Raw genomic sequence first — 21,586 nt, 5'->3', positions numbered from 1 at the left:
TTTAGTGATATTTACACGTCTAGAGACCCAAATTTATCATTTGAACTCTTCTTGTTGCAAAAAAAGGTATATAAGGGCATAAATATTATCAATATCCGCAATCAAACATAAAAATTGCAAAATCATGTAAGACACTGCCCTTGTAATATAATTTTTGTTTTTCTTTGTTTTTTTTCGCTTGTAGCTGCTTTGTAGCTCCTGTATACCTGTATACCTCCCCCCCTCTTAGTTTGAGTCCTCCCGGATGACTATGAAGTGTCTGTGGGCGAAGCATTGTAGTTGTTTTGGTCATAATTTCCCAATGCAATTGTAGAGCGATGATATAACAGTCTTTCCAATAAAGCTGCTCTTTGTTTGATTGAAGGATTGGTGGTCGGGTTTTGGGTTGGTTTTGGCACTTCGGTAGTAGAATCAGTAGATGGATTCTTCTTTACCTTGTTGTTCTTTTTCACAATCCAAATCTGATTCCGCTTCGCTTGTGCTTGCCACAAACTCTTTGCGACCCAAACCTGTTTTGTTCTTTGTGTTGATTTCCTCGCCTTGAAATACCTAGGAGTTTCAGTGGATTGTACTGAAGGGAGTTCCTGTTTACAAATCCTTGGGATCCAAATTTGCTTGCTATAGCTTTGTGCCGTCATGAACTTCTTTGGAATCCAGATCTGTTTCACTGTCCTTGATTGTCTGGAATCACTCTGTTGTCTGGTATTGAAGACTCTGTTTTCCACCTTTGTGTTCTCTGGCACAACCTTTTTTGGTCTCCATACCAACTTTGACTCTGTTTTTTCCCAAGGTTGAGCTTTTATATTATTGCTTGTCGTCCTTATCCAATGTTGAGAATTCCTCGTCGAAGAGTAATCCGGTTGTATAGAAACTTTTGGTTGCCATTGCTCGGTCTTTTTCTCTGGTTGTTGTTTACCTTTGTTCTCGGATTCTTCCTTTGGAGTTTGCTCTGCTCCTTTGGTGAACTTAACCGATTGACTTTCACCTTCGTATTTGATAAGCACTGATTTAGAACTCCAGTCAATCATTGCATTGTATTGCTTTTGCCATGGTTGTCCTGGCAATAATGGATGTTGTGTAGCTTGGTCTTCAACCACGTAAAACATATGAGGATACACATACTGGTTAATCTATATATGTAAAACTGTGCATCCGACAGTTTTGATTGAATTCTCAGAGTAACTCTTTAACTCTTGCTTGGCAGTTTGTAATTTAGTGTCATTTGTCAATTGTCTATACAAACTGAGTGAAAGTAGGTTAGTTTGAGCTCCTGAATCCAATAGTGCTCTGGCTTTGATTTGGTTGGTTCCTACTTTGCATTCAATGATGGGTTCTTCTTTGTCATTATCCATTTCTGTTATACTGACTGCGTTTATTCGTATTGCTTCTTCATTGCGCTGTTTCTAACGCAGTAGTCTTCTTTGTCATTATCCATTTCTGTTATACTGACTGCGTTTATTCGTATTGCTTCTTCATTGCGCTGTTTCTAACGCAGTAGTCTTCTTTTCTCCATTCTTTCGTTCGCCTCGGCTTGCGCTTCCTCTACAATCTTTTTCTTTTTCTGGACACGCAGCTTTTCTTGATGTATTTTGAGAAGCATGTCTTGGGTTAGCGGCAAAAGATACTTTTTCACTCTGCATCCACTAATCCAATTGGGCATTTCTTCTCCGTCTATTGTAGCAAGCTTGATGGCTCCACTTGGTGATAGATCTTTAATCACCAGAGGTCCCATCCCTCGCTTTTTAAGCTTCTTAGCATGCTGTTTCAGAGTGTAAACTAGGACATAGTCCCCAACCTTAAACTCTTTAGTCCGCACATGCTTATCAAAAAATTCCTTTTGTCGCCTTTTTTGAGCGTAGATAGAAGCTACTGCTTTTAGGCGAAGCTCGTCTAGCTTTTCCAGTGTATCGTTCTTTTCAGTTTCTTTTTCGAGTATAGTTCTCAACATGAAGTACGGAACAACGTCGTACCCGTCCTTGTCGCAAAATTTCGTTGTGGGACCATCCGGAATTGCACAAACATCTAGGGTTGCTAGAATGTGTGTCCATTCTAATGGTTCAAGCGTGTCCTCTGGAAAGGGTTCTCCTATATAAGTTTCGTCTTCGATAGCCCTTTCTAAAACATATTCTTCTCGCCTCAGACTTCCACATTTCGAGGCTCCACACATCCATAACTCCTTGGGCTTACCTAACCAAGCTGGAAATTCGGATGCCGCCAAAGTAGCTGAATCAAACTCCTCTACCGGTGTTCGGTTCACATCTTTGTAGCTATGGTCTTTCAGGTTCACACGTGTAGTGGTTTCCATATTTCTCAGGTATATGTGATCGTAGCCCCAACCAATCCTGGACCATTTTCAACTGTCTCATGAATGGTCTTCCCAGTATGATATCATAGTTATTCTCCTTGCCAAAATCGACAATAGCAAAAGTATGTTCGTATTCAATGCCGCAAGAAGTCACTACGACTTTCTCTAATAACCCCATAGGTTTCTCCATGTGTCCATCTGCTAATTGTAGTTTCAACCTAGTCTTCCTTATTGCTGGTTTCCCCCATTTTTTCCAGATTTCTTTTGTAGCAATGGCTACCCCAGCTCCGCTGTCTAGTATTGCCATCGTGTTCACTCCTTGGAATTCAACTGGTAACGTTGTATTCCCCTCTTCACCTTCGCAATGCTCTCCGACCTTGTTTAAGGGTACATGCTTAGCGTTCTTTTGTGGTTTGCTCAGCTCTTGTATACCCTCTTGCAGTCTCGATGTTGGGTCTTCTATCCCAAATTTCTCCAAGCATTTTCCTACAGTGGTCCACATATGTGGTCTTAGCCTCAAAAGCTCAGCTAGAGTGATAGTGCATGTCACTGGTGTTGACAAGATCTCTATCAATCCTTGTGAGTCCATGACTTTTTCTGATGAGATTCTTCGTGAGGGAAGTGCTCTAATCTTGGATTTTGCTTCATACTCTCCTAAGTATGAAGGTAAGGTATTCAATGAATGAGGTTTGCTCTCCATTGTTCTAACAGAGCCCCCATCTCCCCAGTAAGATTGCAGATCCAAGTCCACTTGAGATCCTGCCTCAAATTCCACTATGGGAGGATTCCTGATGTCCTTTTCCCAATTTGTCTGATTAGCTTGGCAACTTAGCTCATTTGCAAAGTTTGCCTCTCTCACTTGTTTCCAAAATTCATTGTAATCCTCATCTCTTCCGTTAATCCTCTGTATGACTGGATGAAAACTCTCTATCTCCTGATCGGTTGTGTTCAATACCATGCGGTCATCCTTGTGTGTATTTTCAGGCTTTTGTGCATTGGGAGTCTTTTCACCTACCCGTGAAATGATAGTCTCTTGCTGAATTGGGTTTTCCATTCCACAATTCATTGTTTCTCTTGGTGGTTCTAATAAGGCTTGTGCAGTCTCGATCATTCTCTGGCACATTTCAAGTCTCTGCTTTTCCAATTCCGCGTTTGGGTATATCATCCACCTCTGTTCTTGTGTTTGGTTGGTGGTCTTTAACCTAGCTTCGTAAGCTCTCATCAGTGCGTCCAATGGTTCGTGTACTTTGTCAACTAGCACTGATCCCCTTGAGCTTAAGCTCATTGTCTCTTTGATACTCTTTTGTTTCGTTCTTTCCGGGCTCATTTCTCGTTTCCCGTTTTGACTCTCAAGTTTTTCTAATCTATCTTTAGTTTGCTTTAGTTCCTCAGCTAGAATAGCGTCTTCACGTTCTTTTCTCAACTTCATGCGTGCTTTTCTAGCTTTCCATGTGTTTCTCTGACTCCGCGGTCCTTGACTAACCACTTCGGTCACTAACTTTCCATTCTCAGGTTCTCTAGTGGTTTTCATAGCTTGAGCTCTAGTAACAACTTGCGTTGGTATCAGAGTTTCATTTTCGGACCCACTGCTGGTAGGAATAGTTTCTAGCATATTCAATGTCGTCTTTTGAACTTTGTTTGGATTCTTTGAACAATCCTCAATGAAGTGAGTAACCCCACACTTAGTGCAATAAGCGTTAATTCTAATGATTTCCGTATGTCGACAAACATTCATCAGATGGTCACCTCCACACTTGTAACAGGGTCCTAGTGCTGGTCTTGGTCCCACTTGATTCGTCCTTTGTGGATAGGATGGTCTTTGTCCTGTTAACCCTCCATGAGCTATGAACATCAATGTTCTTGCGTCCAAATTGTATCTCTCTTCATGAGAAGCACTTATAACTGTTGGTGTTCCAACATTCCCTATCATGCTCCATGGTTCTGGTTGTTTGGGTTCTTCTGGTGGGTAATACACAATTGGAGACATGTGTGCACCAGAGTCTTCATAATAGGCTTGAACAGGCACTAAGGCTTGTTCTTCCTGATTCTCTAAGGTTGGTGCATATCTAATGCCCACTGGTCTTGCTCCTGGTAAAGGTGGTTGTCGTCCCAATACCGGTTGCGGTCTTTCTATCCCCATAGGTCCTAGTACATTTCCCATTGGGTATCCAGGTACTGGATGTACCTGAGGTGGTGCTAATTGAGCAGGAGGTGCATACTGACGCTCCCTTACATACCCTTTGTTGTAATAGCACTCCTCTGTTGGATGGTTTGTCCATTTTTGTTCAATCGCACACCATTTCAGTGGTTTTGGCAATGGTTTTTGGTATGGTGCCATCCTTTTTAGAGCATCTTCTATCATTTGCTCTACATTTGGCATGGTTGTTGTTTGAACATTCTTTTTAGTGGTAGTCTCGCTCTCTACGGAGGAAGAGCTACTGGATGCAAAATCTGTATCCGCTGACACCTCTCCATAAACCGTACAGTTATCCACTAAGTACAATGCTTCTCTCGTTACTTGCTCGAAACTTGTACAAGCTTTCAAGTGCAAGTCCTTCATGAGAGTGTCGTTTCTCAATCCTTCAATAAAGAGAATAGATAGTCTGTCATCTTGTGGTCGTTCACGTACTGGACATCTCTCAATGTATTGTTTGAAGCGAAGTGAAGCTTCCTTCACTTTTTCGTGTTCTCTCTGTTTAAAAGCATATATTTGTGAGACCGTATTGTGCTTAATCCCTCGTTTTGAGAATTCCTCAGCAAACTCTCTTAGCAAATGGTCAATGTCATGGAATCCCCCTCTGTTCAGTGGTTGAAACCATGTCAATGCCGTACCTTCTAGAGTAAGACCAAATCCCTCGTATTGTGTATGGAAATCTGTTATCTGCTCAGCTCTTAAGACTTGCTTAAAGAGTGACACATGTGCATACGGATCTCCTGAACTACCATACTTCTTTGGCATACACTTGGCTACTTGAGATGGTCTCATACGTCTATGGTCTGCTACCAATCTCATTGCTCCTGTGTCCCGGCTAAAGCTTTCTCTAGCATTATGGACTTCATGGGTTACCCTTGTCGGTTCCCCTGCCCCGAATCTACTACTAGGAGGTAAATGTGATGGTTCCGCTTTGAACCTTGGACCTGGAGTGGTATATGTGGGAATTGGAACTGTACTACCTCGATTCGTATCCATTGACTCTCTGGAATGTAATGATCCCATTGGTCCAAGCGTCGAGTACGGAGGTTGACTGAAAGAGTCAGCAACCTGAGTTCTTTGTCCTCCTGTTGTCATTGGGTTTTGCACTCCATTTGTTGGTGCTGGTCTTTGTGAGCTAGAAGTAACATAATACTGATGTAGTGGTCCCCCAAAGTATGTATATCCTTCTAATTCTTTCTTGCCCATTGTTGAGTATTGCCTCCCATACTTGTCGTAAGCGGCAATTTTCACTTCCGATCCCTCTGTGTAGGTAAAGACATAAAGTCTTTTTTGGTTTGTCAACTCTCCGGTGTAGGGTTCTTCACATCTATAATAGAGATCTTGCTCCCCATTATTATATTTGTATAGCCCCACATAGATGTTATCAGTGTTGATCCTTGTAGTTTCATTCTCTCTTCTTAACCTCGCATCAGGGAAGTTCATTATTGGTGCTTTCTCCTCGAGTTCTTCATCTACTTTGGCTTTGGTGCCCATCAATCCCCACTTGTCCACAATGTTAGGGTTTAGGACTACCAAGTACATGGTACCCTCGTCATCTAGATATCTATCTCCACTATAGCTCACAGGCACTAAGTCCTTGAACTCACTAGGTCTATCTTCTATCTTTACACAATAGCGGTCCATTCCATCCTTGTAGATCTTGGCACCTTGCTCATTGTCGTACTGATATTTTATGAACAATAGCTTCATTGTGGCGGAAGGGTTTGATGATCCTGCTGCCATATTTTCTCTGTTGTTCAGGTTCAAGTGTTCCAAGTGTTCGGTGAAAATATCGTAAGATCTCTCTGAAGAGGTATCAGAAATACTTACTTCAAAGATCGGCTCTAATGGTTGCTCCCAACTTGGGTTTACACTTCCCTCGGTTGATATGAAACTTGCTTGTTCCCCTTGTTTTGGTTGGTTATTCTGGAGATTCCTGCCCGATCTCAAATTCATCAATTCCCCTAAAGGACTTTAACTTTTCCGTCTCGGCAATTTGTTTTCCCAAGTTTCTGTGGTCAGAATTGATCCAAATTGATTGATACTTGGTCAATTGTTTAATCTTGTCAGTTGGACAACTTCTGTTTCATCAAGTGAAAATTTTGTTGCAGTTATGCTGAAAAAGACATTATACGCGTATGATGTCTTTTTTCACAGATTTAGACTATTTTGGTTATGCTCACTCTCAGTAGCCCCCTTATGCTCTGTCCACTCACAAAATTTAGTTTGAACTCTGTTTAAGCAAGTTATGGCTAATTTAGGCTTTTCTAGGCAATTTTCCGCTTTTGACTTGTTTTGGGTCAATTGTGATCCAAATTGGATGAAACTTGAAATATAACCTCTAGACAGCTATTACAATGGATCTGTGTTGGCAAAGTATCAAAATATGTCCAAAATTAGGTCAAAGACATCATATGCGTATGATGTCTTTTCCATCAATTTGGGTCAAGACTTGATATTTATGCTTTCTACAGTGTTTGTAACAAACTTGTCAGGTCAGATATAAAAAATAAGCAGTGGATGTGCTAAAAGACATTATACGCGTATGATGTCTCTTGTCCCAGATTTTGAGTATTCTTGGTTTTAAGCCTTCTCCAATGTTTATAATTGAGTTTCAAGTGTTTTTGTCAAGTTTAAATGTAAGAACAAGATCTGAATCCAAAATTTCCTATTCTTTGCGTTTCTTGGACTCCGACTTGTCTTTTTGGGTTTCTTTGAGTGTTAATGCTCTTGTTTTAAGTTGAAATTAGGGTATAACCCCCCTTTTGAACACTCTGGTGAAGTCAAAATTTCTGTTTTGGTCTCTGTTTGGTCATTTAGACATCATACGTGTATGATGTCTAAAGTTGCAGATTTCCAGTTTTTTGGCACAGAATCCTTCCTAAAGCTTTCTCAAGTGCTCAACAACTCACAGATACACAGAAAATTTCTCTGACTTTTGTTTATTGCAAGTTTTCACTATTAACTCGACGGTTTAGTGATCTAACATGCAATCAACCATATCAAGCAAATACTCCAATGATTACTAGCTCTAGATCAGGATCAAATGAAGTCCTACCTAAGCTATTCCTAATCATAAAATGGGTTTGGTAATTGTGATTTTAAAGAGATCCACTGCCACTCACGGACTAGCAAATTCTTCTTCTATCAACAACTACTCAACACCAACAAAACAACAAACAAATCTAAGCTAAACTAAAAATACTGTCAACACGGAAGACCCAGGAATACCCCACTTCCTAGTATCTCTCGAGATCTTCGGAGTCCACCACTCCTAGATCTTTTCTAACTAAAGTATACAAAGTAGTTTATACGACTCACCTCGTAGGATTAGTCTAAGGTCACCTACTTAGGGCTCTCGTCCCCGGCAGCAGCGCCAAATGTTAAGGCGGTTACGCCGCTAGCGGAAGCTAAATAGCGAGAACTCAACCAACAACAGAATTTGTCAGACGAGGACGGAGCTTGACCCCCAGGCGCATGGAAACAACTAGGTGGGTGTCAAATCACCTACTCGACCTTCTAATGACAATCACTACTAAGGAAATCAAATCTAAGTTCTAAAATACGCAAGTGACTGAAATCCGTACTACGAACGAATGCTATACGAAACAGGATCTAGAATCATTGAATCGATCTCAAACTCAAGGGGAAGTCTATACACTAGGTAAAAACAACACCCTAAAGACTTGAACTGCAAAATCAACCTATAACCACTCCGTGCGGTAAACGCGTATGAAGACAGGCCGAAAATTACAGGTGATCGAAACTCGTCGACCCCGATGGTACTAATGTGTAGCTCTACTCGTTGTGGTTCTATAGATATGTTGCATGCTCAATTCCGACACACGAGTTGGAAGAAAACTCACACCGAAGCTCGTAGGAACTTACCACACATAGAAGCCGATAGCACGCACTCTTGGTATCTGTGCGTAGCTCTCGCCGTTGCTAACACAATGGCGGTGTCGCTTCTCCAATGGCGGCTCCGTAGCTCGCGTAGCAAGTGGATGAGACTCTCTCTCTCTCTCTCACTCTCTCTCAGACACAGTCACGACGCTCAAAAACTCACTTTGATTAATAATCTGAATCCCCTTAGGTTACAAAAACTTTGGCTTATATACCTCAGCCTTGGAGGTGAGAACATCTTCTAACTAATTACATCAGCAAGTGAAATTACTTCGAGATTACAAGCTGGAAACTCAATTGAGTCCCGTTACTTAATGAATGGCTCAAATCAAAATCAATGTCGAAAGACATTTATTACAACCAATGGTTACAAAAATGATGAGTGTGAGCAAAAATGTGGGTGTGATCCTCTGCTGGCTCAACAGTGTATTATATACCTAGGGCTTTCTAAAGTGGCCGGCAGCCAGCTTCTCATGGACCTTTACATACATCATTGGAAAAATTACATCTTTGACTTAGACTTGACATAGACGATTGACATTAGGCTTTTACAGGGTTTGATGTATCAAACATCGGAAAAATAATGTGACCACATCAAAACTTTGGCCGGCTGACCCAACGGGCGCCTTGGCTAGGTGGGCACTTGTATGTTGTTATCACCTCCAAACACTGCCCATTGGAATATGTAAATGATACCCTCTGTAAGTTTTACCTTAACCAAAGCACCATCTTTGCCAATGAGCATTGTTTTGAGCACTTTCTTTTGTTGGTCACTTGCCATAGCGCTTGTGGGAAAATTGCAGCGCGGACCACATTGGCTTTTGTATCTTGAAACTTAGCTAAGATTTTTTTCTCTTCATCAAAGATATGGAATTGTTCATGTGATATCAGACTTATGGCTTCATATAGATTGCTTCCCAATCCCTCTGAGCTTGAGTCTTTTGTAGAGGCATTGTAAAAGCTCCAAAAAAATTTGATGGATGAAATCCACTTTTGAAATCAATGACCCATAACTTGAGTGAAACACAAAAATGGACATAACTAGTGCATTTCTTTTCCAAATTTGGCCAAACTTCACCAGTAGACCTAGATTAGTTCTATGAGCAAGTGCAAGGATTTGCAAGCCAATCTAGGATGAGGGTACATGGATTGTGACTCATCATTTTTCAATCAAAATGACTTCTAAAAATAGGGTTTGGCTCAACATGGTGAGTAGGTCCTATGGTTCTCTTTTTTTTTTTTGTATTTGGATCATTGGTTGGGATTTCAAGTCCAATGTTGCAAATTTTTGAGCCTTGGACACAAAATTTTGCTTTTGATAAGATTTTTAGTTTTCAAATTAAAAAAAAAACATGAGATGCTGCGGGCAAAGAAACATAGTCTCTATTCTCTTACGGCTATCTTCTCTTTCAAGTGAACACTATCAATACACTTCTACATATATAGTCCATTGCACTTCCAAAAGTGATGCATAACACAACCTTTTGACATATTCTAACAAACATGAATATTTGTAAGAGGCTGCAAATCATTGTTTGACACCAAAATTTGGAGCTTCTTATAAACATTATTCTTGTGTGTTGCTAGCCCTTGTTCAACAAACTTAGGAGTGCTCCACTTCTATTGGGGCGGGGGGGAGAGAGAGAGAGAGAGAGAGAGAGAGAGAGAGAGAGAGAGAGAGAGAGAGAGAGAGAGAGAGAGAGATTCCTCCCTTTTATCTATCTTGGTATGCTAGCCCTTTTTCAACAAACTCATGAGTGCTCTAATTCTATTGGGGTGGAGAGAGAGAGAGAGAGAGAGAGAGAGAGAGAGAGAGAGAGAGAGAGAGAGAGAGAGAGAGAGAGATTCCTCCCTTTTGACTATCTTGGTCTAACAATGCTACCAAGCTTGATTATACACATCATATTATTTATCATGGTGTGAAGCAATGAATGGAGGTAAGTGCAATCCACATATCAAAATATCTACAAAATTGAAAAAAATCTTTGTTAACAAGCCCTCTAAAAAAAAAAGATCATGAAAATAGTGAAAATCAATCACCTTTTACATTGTTCAAAGAACAAAACCTCAATCAAGTATTTTTCTAAATGATGCACTGAATAGCTATAGCAAAGGGCAAAGCTCAAGTATCAAATACCATAGATTAACGGTAAAAGGAGATATGAATGAATGGTCAAAGGGAAAACCTTAGATATGAAATACCACAGCAATCAACAAAAAGGAAAATCTCAGGTAAAGAATAAAAACTTTTAGCTTTGAGAAGTTTGATATTCTTCCAAGATACTAAGATGAGAGCAAAAAAATATCTCTGGAATCCACTTGGCATTGTCAATGCCATGATTCTTATACTTAAGCAAATACTTGCACTACAACAAACCACTACCTGCCAAAGTTTCCTGATGATATATGATGGTCTCAAGTACAAGGATTTCAAAATCTTCTTCTTAAAGGGGTGGATCATCAATGATAGGGAGTGATGGTAGAGAGCCTTTGAAAGGACAAAGAAGAATCATGTGCAATGTGTTGTGAATTTCTCAAAAGTTAGAGAGAGCTAATAAAAAAGAATTAGCATTGATACGATTAATGATTTTAAAAGGACCATAACATCGTAGTGCTCTCTTGATAACATGATTGATCTCAACACTCTTACGATGTTTCTTTTCAATGCAAAGTATCACAAGATATCTTTCTTTAAATTCCATGGATTATCTCTTTTTATTTGCGTTTTTCATTTATGAATATTGTGCTTTGTCAATTTCTTGTTTTTCTTGCTCCAAGATTTGGATGTGTTGTCAAGAAATTGCATAAGCATTATGTGGTACTTCATGAGAAATATGAAACAAAGGAGAAGACAATGAGTACCCATATACAATTTGAAATGGTCATTTTTTAAAGGATGAACGGGCAATGTTGTTGTATCATTAGGAGAATTTTGGACTCACTTTTGGGCCTTGTAAGAAGTTCCACATTAGGTTAGAAAGAGAAAATGAAAATTTTAAATAGTACATTTTACATGATACTTTTTTGCGCCAACAAAAAGGCAAAATGACATTCTTTGTTAGGTAGCCGCCATCTTTATCACTCTTATCGTTTGTTCTCTTGTCAAGAATCCAACTAACCGTATGATTAATGATTTGAAATTCCAAATTACAAGCGCTCCCTCCAAAAACTCAAGCTACACGAACTCTATCAACTCTTAACATGAGACTACATCCTTCCTTCCCAAAACTTGAGATATTTTGTTAGTTTTGAGTGTCTGTCTATCTCTCTATCAACTTTAGGAATGGAGAACACTTCTTTTTATGATAAAAACATCAATTTGAACTTGCAATCCTCAAGATCTTCATCTTTAACACTTACCCAAAGAAAGAACACGCATCATCTTCACGTTGATGTATTGCAAGAGTACACACCATTGCAAAAATGTAGGAGGGATTCTTATTTATCTCAACGGGAAAAAAAATTTAGGACAAACAAAGAACGTCATTTGAATTTGTGGACCGATGGGTCTATTTACCCAAAGGATCCTACAACAAATGCAATGCCTCCCTTTCCTAATATCACTAACCTTTTACATTTCACAGGCGATGGCAAGGATGAGCTATTTGGCTACATTGAACATCTAGAAATGTGATGCAAAAAAGCAAAGAGACTTCCTAGCAATGGAGAAGATGTAGCTGAAGAAACTTAATGAGGCATGCGCTCAAAAGATTTTATAAAAAACAAAGAGACAATCCAAAGCCTTGAGAAGAAGATCACAAGTTTGTGTGAAAAAGACACCATGCTTGGGACTCAAAAAAGAAATCGAGATCTTTGCAACATAGAGAATTTGAAGATTGGTAGTGATGGCCTGAAAAAATAAATACGAGCGTTAAGGTAACTCAAGTTTTGTTTCTAATTTTGTATATTTTATATATGATTTACACTTTCTGATTATTGATCATGATGCATGGTGCTATCTTTGTAGGTCTTTGCTACATCCAAACTCAAATGGGGTAGGTTCCAATGCCGGAGTACATTACAGCCGTCTAGTTCCAAAACAAGTAGTTGATAGGTCAGAATTTTTTTTAGAAATTGAAAGGGAGGATCCTTACCTCCTTCATGAAAAAGAACCAACTGGAATTGATGGAAGTGCAAGCAATACTTAATGAGAGTGGCATCGTGCAGATGGGATACATGGTACTCTTCAAAGGATTAGCTAAAAAGTCTCAAAATAAATTACAAGGAGAAGGGCTGCCAAAGCCATCACATGTAAAGGCTGCACATTGGCACGTAAACAATGAGGTGTTTGAAAAACTTGGATCACCATTCCGTATTGAAGCAACATTCTTAGGCAAGGGGGGTAGAGAGGTACAATATAACAAGCATAACAATCTTTTTGTTTATCTTGAAGCATTGCAAAGATATGTAGTTCACTTCTTTGATATAAGTCGAGAGGAGTGTAATGGGGTTCTCAAGTTTTCTTTGAAGCTCGATGAGTGTGAGGTCATGAAGAACAGGAAGTTAGAGAGAGTCACCATTACCCTCATGAAAAGAGCTTTGGATCCATCAATAACAAAAGAGGACACACGATACTTTAGAGTACAGTCCGAAAACAATATTTTGACACTAGGATCATTTGAGGTATACGTAGTTCAATTATAATAACAAAAATGTTACATGTATGGTTCGTGGTTTTACATTCCTATTTTTTAATACAGGTTGATAAGGAAGATTTTGAAATCCTCCTTTGGGTTTTTAGTCAAACCCAGATACCCAGATTCCTTCTATCATTAGTGAACAAAGAAAGGGAGGTGTGATTTCAGTAGAAGGATTTGGTGACTATATAGGCGAATGGCACAAGGGAGGTGACTTAAAGACTCTCAAGTGCATGTACAACATAACACATGGTGCAGCTATGGCAGATCCATGCTTATAATACATGGCTGATGCACAATATCTTGAGAATGTGCAATGGAGTAGAGCTCTAAACAGACATCTTCAAATTATATCTTTTCCACCAATGCTTGATATTCCTCTGAGTAGAGTGCACGTCTGTACACTCCATGCACTCTGCAAAAATAATTGAAAAGATAGTTCATTTGTACATATGTTTTGCATGAACCTTAAAGCTAGAGAGTGAGTAAAAAAGAGTCATCAAAGCATTAGGGGAGTTCTCTCCGACATTGGTTTGCATGGAGACAATGCCAAAATTGAAGAGGACCCTAAGATTTCTCAAGGTCGTTACAAGGTACCTAGGAAAGCATCAATAGGCGGCGTGAATTCCATAAGGTTTCTTGGGTTTAGCCTCAAAGACTTTGATAGAGAGGAGAAAAGAAACTTGTTTAACAAATGGAAATAGTTAGACAAAGTGGTTAAAGACAATGCTGGTGGTTGGGCAATCCAAAATCACAAGGCGAACATGTGGAAATCACTCGATAAAATTTTCCACTACGTTGAGCAGTATTCATGGGATGAAAGTAAGCTCACATCATTTCAAGCATCCTTGCTAGATTGGAAGAAGGAATACTTGGTAGGGTGGGGTAGGCAACATATCACTCATTACATGGTGAGTTAGCATTCTCTATATGCAAACCACATTTAAACTATACTCTACTCACCATTTTGTTTTATTCCAATGCACCACACACTGTTCAACCATGGTCCATATTTTGCCAAGACATACGGCTCATTGTCAATATGGTCTACACAAGGAATACTTGGTGGGGTGGGGTAGGCAACATATCACTCATTACATGGTGAGTTAGCATGCTCTATATGCAAACCACATTTAAACTATACTCTACTCACCATTTTGTTTTATTCCAATGCACCACACACTGTTCAACCATGGTCCATTTTTTGCCAAGACATACGGCTCATTGTCAATATGGTCTACACAAGGCATGGAAAACACCCACTGCATGGCAAGAACAGGTTACTTTAATCACACCAGACACGAGGGAGGCAAGGATAGAGACAATAGCTTGTTAGAGTTGCACCAATGGACTTATAGACGACTTATTCATAGAGCAAGGTAGAAGGAGAGTCTTTAGAGCTCAAAAATTACACGTTCTTTACAACACATCCACAAAGAAAAAAAGAAAAGGGCTTGGGGAAACTCCAATGCGGGGGAGCACCACGCAAGGTGGCGACAATCACGAGTCCAGAACAAGAGAAGATGGACTTGATCCCCTCGTTTTTTCCCTCTTTGGTGCACCTCCTTCTTCCTCATTGTGTACCAATTTGATGTGCAATCCCCTCAGATGAACTCTTTCCTCTATTGATGGCAGCATCCTTGCAGGCATCAAGCATCCTCTTTCCCTCAGAAAAAGCATTTTGTTGTATGGATCTAAGCTCTCTGGGTCTTCAACTCCTACCACCAGAGCATGACCTGTGTAGGACATGAAATAGGGGGCTGTGAGTGCTTGGCACCCATACCCGATTCCAAAGACGTGTAGAGTAAACAATTTCTCTATCAAAATTAGCCTTTTGCATTCAGTGTCACGAGATACCCACCACACAATCTTGTAAATAATTTCATTGCAAATAGTGGGAGCTTTGCATTGTCATCGAAGTATTCCTTGTGGTATATTATGATCTACAAAACAATATTACAACATCAATGGGTCATAAGCTCTGTGTACAATAGAGACAAGTACTTGAATTGTTTCTACAATTCAAGTACTTTTTCTGGTTGAAATGCTCGATGTAGTGAGACAACGCCGCATCCTTGCCTTGTACTCTAGTGAAAATCCCTTGCCTTGAGCCTCCTACTCTTCTAAGGAAACTATCATCATATAGAAGCACATGTCAACAAGTAGATTTATCTCAATATTGCATCATTGGGCCATGTCCAAAACATCTCAATGCCTAAAGAAAATTACCATTTGATTCTCATCCATTTCTAGCATGGACCTTCCCCACAAGTAAATAGAGTTACTATTTGCTACTTGAGCTATCGGTGCCAAAGGGATACCTGTGGTTTCCAAGCCAAGTTGTCTTGTGGCTGATTGAAACTGCCCCTCTGTTGGAAATGTGGCTTCTCCGGACTTTGCTTCATTGAATATATCTTTGATAAGTTTTCCCCCTAAAGTGGCCTATGTGTCGTGGACAGTTGTGTCAGCAAGGAGATGTTGGTCCACTCCATTATCCTCCACAAATCCCATGTCTTCCTCACAAAAAATTGCAGTTGCATCCAGGTAGTAGTCCTTCCATATATTCAACTCATGCATAATATCCGTGAGGAGAATGTAGTGAATGTTGTCCGCCATAGCAAAGCTAGGAGCACAATTCAAAGGAAAAGACCCATCCTCATTTGGGCTTTCTTGCTTGCTCTCTAATGCTGCATTCAAAAGAGAAGCAAGATTAATCTTGCATCAAATGTTTCCTTTAATACCTCTATCCACTCTTCTTCCGAGTCAAACTGTACCTCAACATCCTCTACCTCTTCCTCTGGTGCCAATGGGCAACTACCAAAATTTGATGATTGGGAAGTCTTTGACTCCCCAACCATCACCAAGTACAAGTAACAAAAAAACCCATGGTTAAATTTTATTAAAGACATTTTTTAGAGTGCCTAATACATTTGTCTTGCACAAGCAGTGCATTGGAGGGACACTTTTCTAGGCAACGATTCAATTTCTTGCTGCACTCTTCTCAGGGTCAAGATCGGTTTGGGTTCACATGTTGCGTGCCATCAATTGTCAGGGAATTGTCACAAATGACTACTTCATACTCTTGCAACTGCGTTCATAGGTGCTCAATTGAGCAGCCAATGATCCTCTGGATAGAAAAATTTGCATTAAACATTCTTGATAGCTCTAGTGCACGGTGATGTGCACAGGTACTGTACAAGAACGTGTATAATTTTTCTTCACATGTATCCTTCATCATCTGTCTCGAGGACTATGTTTTGCTTGTCTGAAAGAAACAAACCCAAAACCACCAATATAAGTTGAACAGTATTTGGGGTCAAAACCAAGCAAATAGTGAGCCTTGAGGATCCCTTAGGGTCTTTATTTGTTTAGTTCTCGCCCGCTTGTTGAGGACATAATTGGTCACGAGGTCATAACAAGTCCTTTAAAAATGTTTAGAAGTCATAACAAGTTTCAATTTTTCTCCTTTGAAAATACACTAAAGATCCGTTTTTTGAACACTGACACGGGCTTCGTTATATCAATAACACATATCTAAACCCACTCACTCACTAGGACCAAACATATCATTAAATGAACAACCATAGCCTTGCATGGTCACTCATCGAGGAGTCATATGCCTTGAATCACACAACCATGCATGGAGAATATCAACCAGTTGTTACGATTTGTACCCTGAAATTTTTGGCATCAGGTGACCACAACATTGCATACTCCCCTTGTGCCCTAAACCTGTGACACAGTGGCTTTGGTGCACACATGCAGAGGAGAGCTAGCCGAGGGGGGAGAGAGAGAGAGAGAGAGAGAGAGAGAGAGAGAGAGAGAGAGAGAGAGAGAGAGAGAGAGAGAGAGAGAGAGAGAGAATATCCAATGGCATCGAGGTGGATGGTGATGCGGCATGAAAAAAACTCAAATATTTGGAGATCATTGAGAGCAAGATCGCGAAAAGGGGAAGGCAAGGGTGATGGCAATGTGGCAATAACATACTGAACACTTTGGAGGTCACTGAGACCAGGATCACGAGAGGTGTCTGAGAGAAAGATTGCAAAAAGGTGAAGGCAAGGGATATCTACTTTGCCTATTTGGAGATCGAGATGGAGACTTCCACGGTGATCAATTTTTGATGCCAACCGGTAACTCAAAGAGCGCATGTGGGTTGTCCTCACAAGGATAGCTAGAGTAAACGTAATGAGCGGACTCAGATTCTCATGCAGTACGATCAACCAACCAACATCAAATAAAAAATGATGCTTATTAAAGAGGTGCATCCTCCAAATTTTGGCACATCCTCCAAAGTTTAGAGGTAGTTTTAACGCAGGGAGTAAATAGTGAAAGGACAAGGACTCCCGCCTGCAGCGATTGTGCTCCCAACCCTCTTTTTGTATCCTTTTATGCCTCTGACTACTTCAAAGGATCTTTCTGCATCCTCTTCTGCCTCTGTAGTGCTCCCATCCCTCTTTTCGTGTCCTCTTCTACCTCGCTTTGTTAACAAAAATCTCTACACATAGTTCACATGTATGCTAATATACTTTTTTGCAGTTCTAATTTGTGAAGTCAGTACCAAGAGAATAGGGGTGGGACTATTGTGTTTGGTGCTCTTATTTTCTTGGTACTAACCATCGTCCTTGCAATTGTGTTTGTTTCTTGGAGCCCCTTCTATGAAAGGGACATTCACTCACAGAATGTGGTGCTGCTTGTAGAGATGGCTTGTGGAAAGGCCGTGCCTAGAAGGGAGACAGTTGTGTTAGTTTCTTGGAGCCCCTTCTATGAAAGGGACATTCACTCAAAGAATGTGGTGCTGCTTGTAGAGATGGAAAGGCCAGGCCTAGAAGGGAGATAGGTGAGTCCTTGCATGCTCAAGCAAGAAGACACCAATATGAGGGACACAGATGTGTCCTACATGAGCTCCAAAGGATTGAAAGACACATCAACCGGCCATCCAATGACTTCCATTTCAACGAGTATTGCAAGAGATATGTGAGCATTGGAGAGTGGGCATGCGATGGGCCAGCAATGCTCTTCTCTACTTCCAAGAGATTGCAGAGGACTACCTCGTGGAATTATTCAACAGTGGATATATCTTGGTGGCCTATGCCCATTGCATCATGATTATGCCCAAGGATTTTGACACCCTCAGGAGACTGCATTTTTAATATGATATGCTACTTTAGCAGTACCTATCTGAGACAGTAAAAAATGGATATCCTTAATATTCCCCCTATCCATCCTCATGCACAAGAAACACAGCCTTCAGGGGTTCAAAGCAATAGAACCACCCGATCATGAGTCAAGAGGGAGGATCCTGAGCCTGCAAGGAGGAGCTCGAGCCATTGAGGGAGGAACCTAAGTCCATCAAGGAGGAGTGTGATTGTGTCAGAGAGGAGCCCATGCAGGTAGAGGCTCTTCTTTATAAGTGCCAGCCTCTTCTCTACAAGTGCTAACCAACGAGACCAACAACCAGCCAACACAGAGCAAGGGTTTGTGCCAAAACATTGGCATCTTGTAGAGAAAATCAACAAAGAAAACGAAGGGAAACTGCAAGTTATGGCAAATTCATCACCGCTACATGCATTGATTCATCTGCCCGGAAGGTCAACGAAGGACTTTTTTTTAAATCTTGATCAACAAGACCTTCTATGCATGCATAATTTTTCCAATGCCAATGCAACGAATGCAATCATCAATATTGCCCTCTGGTACATTTTAAGTTTAGTATGTCAAAGCTTTGGGATTAGGACCAAGCGAATAGGGACCCTTGGTATCTTTTGAAGCCCCCTATTCACTTCCTTCTGACTCGTGCCATTGCGCTATTGTGGTTCAAAACCAAGCGAATAGGGATCCTTGGTATCTTTTGAAGGCCCCTATTTGCTTCGTTCTGACTCATGTTGTTGCGCTATTGGGGTTTAGAACCAAGCAAATAGGGGCCCTTGTAAGAAAAAAGACATCATTAGACATCATAAAAGACCTAAATACTGAATCTCTTGTAAGAAAAACTCACTTTTCTTTCGATTAACATAAAGTTTATTCTCTCTTAAAACTTGAAATATTACTTGGAGGTGTTGCTTGTGTTTGTCTAGTGAATTAGAGTAGATGATGATATCATCAAAGACCAGTAAAGGTTTCGGTGAGGCCTCAATAGCTTCTCCATCAAGCGGTTGAATGTGGCTGGTGCATTGGTCAAACCAAAAGTCATGACAATGGATTCATAAAGACCAAATGTAGTGCAAAAAATGTGGTCTTTACAATGTCTTGATCAACTATCCTTATTTGATGGTAGCCACTTTTTAGGTCAATCCTACTGAAGTAGGTCGATCCTTGTAGCTTATCAAATAGGTCTTTTACCTGTGGATGGGAAACCTATTCTTGATAGTGATCCTATTTAGTTCTCTATAATCGACACACATACGATATGTGTTGTCTTTTTTTGCACTAGTAATACGGGTGAGCAAAATGGAGATGAGCTAGGCCTAACCATGCCCTTCTCAACTAACTCATGCACTTGCCGCATAATCTCCTCTTGTTGAGCTTCAGAAACTCTATAAGGAGGTTTATTAGGCGGTGAACTTCCTGGAAGAAGTTCAATTGCATGGTCATCATTGCCTCATTTAGAAGGTAGTTCACAAGGGATGTCGTCAATAAAGACATTTTGAAACCCCTTGAGAAAATTGGATAGCTCTAATTCCTTGTGATCATTTATATTTTCTTTTGCTAAAGCATTAGGTTCATTTTGAAAATCTTTAACAAAAATCATGTACACAAAAATAGAGCTCTTTATTGACTTATTGAAAGCTTGCGTGTGTACAATGGATATGGTGTTACCCATCTCCTTAGCATCTATGTACATATATTTTTTCCTGAACCTAAAGTAGATTCTCCTTTCATGGAATTTAACATTTGTATCCATGCGATCAAACCATGGTGCCCCGAGGATTACATCCTCATGCTTGAGGTAAAGAAGTCCTCTTTGTCCACATAGCTTTGGACATGGAGCCTCAATTTCTTGATTAAGGGAGTAACTGAAGCTTCTTGCCCCTTGAAAGCACCATCTGCGGGTAGGACATCTCCCATCTGATAGGCATGGATGCCTAGCTTGGTGGCCAACTCTGTGGATATGAAAGTGTGAGTAGAACCAGGGTCAAAGAGAAGAAAATCATTATGTTCTCTTACCTTTCCCCAAGCATGGCATAGAGGAGATTCTATGTGGTGAGCTTCCTCTTCTTGGATTTCGACCAAAGTAACTCTAGGAGGCTCATGGAGGGTGTTCTTTTGGGGACAATTTCAAGTGCGGTATGCATGCCCTTGCTTGCCGCACTTGAAACATCAGATATCCTTGCGATAATGCTCAAGATCTTCAGGAGAGAGTTTGTTTTTGCCTTTGTAGACTCCCTTCTCCTTAGCTTTGTTGTTATTGGAATTGCCCTTAAGAGACTTTTGGACATTGTCCTTCCCCTTAGGCTCATTGGAACCCTTGTTTTCCATGGGCTTAAGATTTCTCTTAGCCCGTGTTTGGAAATTAATTCGAGAAGCCACCATAGTATGGTGTATAACCACAGATATAGTGCATGGCCTTTGGGAGTTGAGATACTCCACCATTTCTTCAGTTAAGCCCGCACAAAATTGTTGCTTTTGCTCTCCAAAATCCATCTTTTTGAAGACAGCGGCTTTGGATGTAAGTCCCAAGGTGTCAACGGACCTATCAGTTGTTATCCATGTCCATCTTACAATCCTTAAAAAACATTGTCCATAGTAATCATGAATTCTAGTATTTGCTAAATGTAAGAGGTACAAATCCCCTCCCAAGCGCATTTTGATAAGTTCATTCTATAGCTTGAGATAAAAAAAGGTCATCACTCCTTTGTGATGTGTTTTATTGTAGTTATAGATAAGGTTATTATGTACTCAATTTTTTTTTAAAATCCTTAAGTATTTAGATATATACAATTTTGATCAGAAGGCCACCACCCCCTTCTGATCCAAGTGTCTTACCCCCAATTTAGTCCCATTTGTTTGGGAAAAAATAGCCTTGAACTTCTAAGAATTTATAACAACCAATTAAGAGACCATGCCTCTATTTTTCACTTTAATCAAAACCAAAAATCTGGATGTAGTATCGATTCCATAATTCGGACAGAACTCCATTGAAAAACTTTTTTTTTTGGTATCTTAGTAGCAAATCCCTATAAGTTGGACATAACACATTTAACAAAGAAAACCATTTTAACATCCTGCTCGGCCTATGTATAAAAAAATGCCCCAACTTTTGACCAAGGTAGAAGAAACTCAAAACATAAAAAACCCACCAGTTTAGCGTGTAGCCAAATCTTAATTATTATCTTAAGCTACTGTGTAGTGACATAGTGTATTGATGATTGGCCGCCTACTTAGCTAGTAAAAAAGTGAACCCAACTTTCATGGGAAAACAACCCAGTAAACCAATGAAATACCAACATTCCATCGTTGCAACAACAATATGATTCAGTCTATATGCTACAAAAAACACTGAAGTGTTTTACATGAATATGTTTAATACAATAATGGCATCTAGTT

This window comes from Adiantum capillus-veneris, chromosome 10 (genome assembly GCF_014529385.1).
Source record: "Adiantum capillus-veneris isolate H3 chromosome 10, ASM1452938v2, whole genome shotgun sequence".
Classification (NCBI taxonomy): domain Eukaryota; kingdom Viridiplantae; phylum Streptophyta; class Polypodiopsida; order Polypodiales; family Pteridaceae; genus Adiantum; species Adiantum capillus-veneris.
This window is presented reverse-complemented; position numbering follows the sequence as displayed.